Source organism: Branchiostoma floridae, chromosome 4 (assembly GCF_000003815.2).
Source record: "Branchiostoma floridae strain S238N-H82 chromosome 4, Bfl_VNyyK, whole genome shotgun sequence".
Taxonomy (NCBI): Eukaryota; Metazoa; Chordata; class Leptocardii; order Amphioxiformes; family Branchiostomatidae; genus Branchiostoma; species Branchiostoma floridae.
The window spans coordinates 2,174,879-2,176,179 of NC_049982.1; positions in this window are offsets into that span (position 1 = coordinate 2,174,879).

Here is a 1,301-nt window from a genome sequence, read left to right on the forward strand (position 1 = left end):
TATGATGTTAACACTAGATGCTTGACGCTTTCCTGTATTGGCCTCTCGTTCGTTCAGTTTTTTTATTGTTGTTGCTACGTTTGTATAATTGACAATTGATAGATTATAATGGCAATGACAATTATCTTCATTTGCACGTTCTTGCACGTACAAGTTAAATGCAGTACTTACATGAAAAGTTTCTGTAAACAGTGTCAGTGGGAGAGACAAACAACCAGGGCTAAGCTACTAGTACACTACACGAAACGACCCTCGTTTACAAAATAGTCAAATATATTTATTAAAGTTATGCTATTATTACATCTATCATTTACATGTCTCTTACAATTAGCTTGACAAGTGATTGTCCGTCACATCAAATGTTGTTTTACCTGTTGGTCCTGTCAATATTACTTACTATGAATAATTATACTATAACCGTTAAACGTACTATAATTATATGTTTGTACCTGAAGGAGCTGCATCAGGCTGGGGGAGAAGTACCGACAAGTCGGACAGGGGCAGAGGTGCTGTGGTCGTGGGGACGTTCGAGCTGCAGGAAGGTAGGGCTGTTTGTACCTTTGTCTAATACACAGAATTCAAAGTTAAAGATAATATAATATTACTGCCCTTCGGCATAACACATGTACACTAGCTTTGCAGGTAAGTGGCGCGGCAGCATCTGTTTACATCACACTGAACATCCCTTGAGCATCTATCTAACTGTAGCTACTATTTATGGCTACCTAGTGAGAATATCTTAGCGCTCGTACAGTACGTATGGCAATGGGTTCCACTCTATGATATTTCTTAAGGAAAACGAACTTTTGCACACTTCAATTCGTGAATAATTTCATCTGTTTAGGTTGGTAAATCATGACTCCATATAGTAACTAAGGTTCTGGAAACACAACCAATCTTTTAGCAATCCAAAGCAATCTTTTATGTAAATTTTATCTTAGTATTGTGAGGGCTGTCGGATCTAAATATATATGAATGAATGAATGAATGAACTTTTCTATATAGTCATATCTACTTCTGGTATCGAGTATGTTGAAATCCGTGAATGATTTTTTGTTCAGGTTGGTAAATTATGACTCAATATAGTAACTGAGGTTATTGAAACACAACCTGGGTAGTATTCACTTCCAATAATAATAAATAAAAAAAAGCAAACTTTAACGTTTCGGTGTCTGTCAGACACCATCATCAGGTGGGTTAGAATGGTGACAAACCATTTCAAAACCTGGAAGTGGTGTCTGGATAGACAACCGAAACGTTTGAAAGTGAGTAACTGCTTGAATTTGTGGTTTTAAAAAACC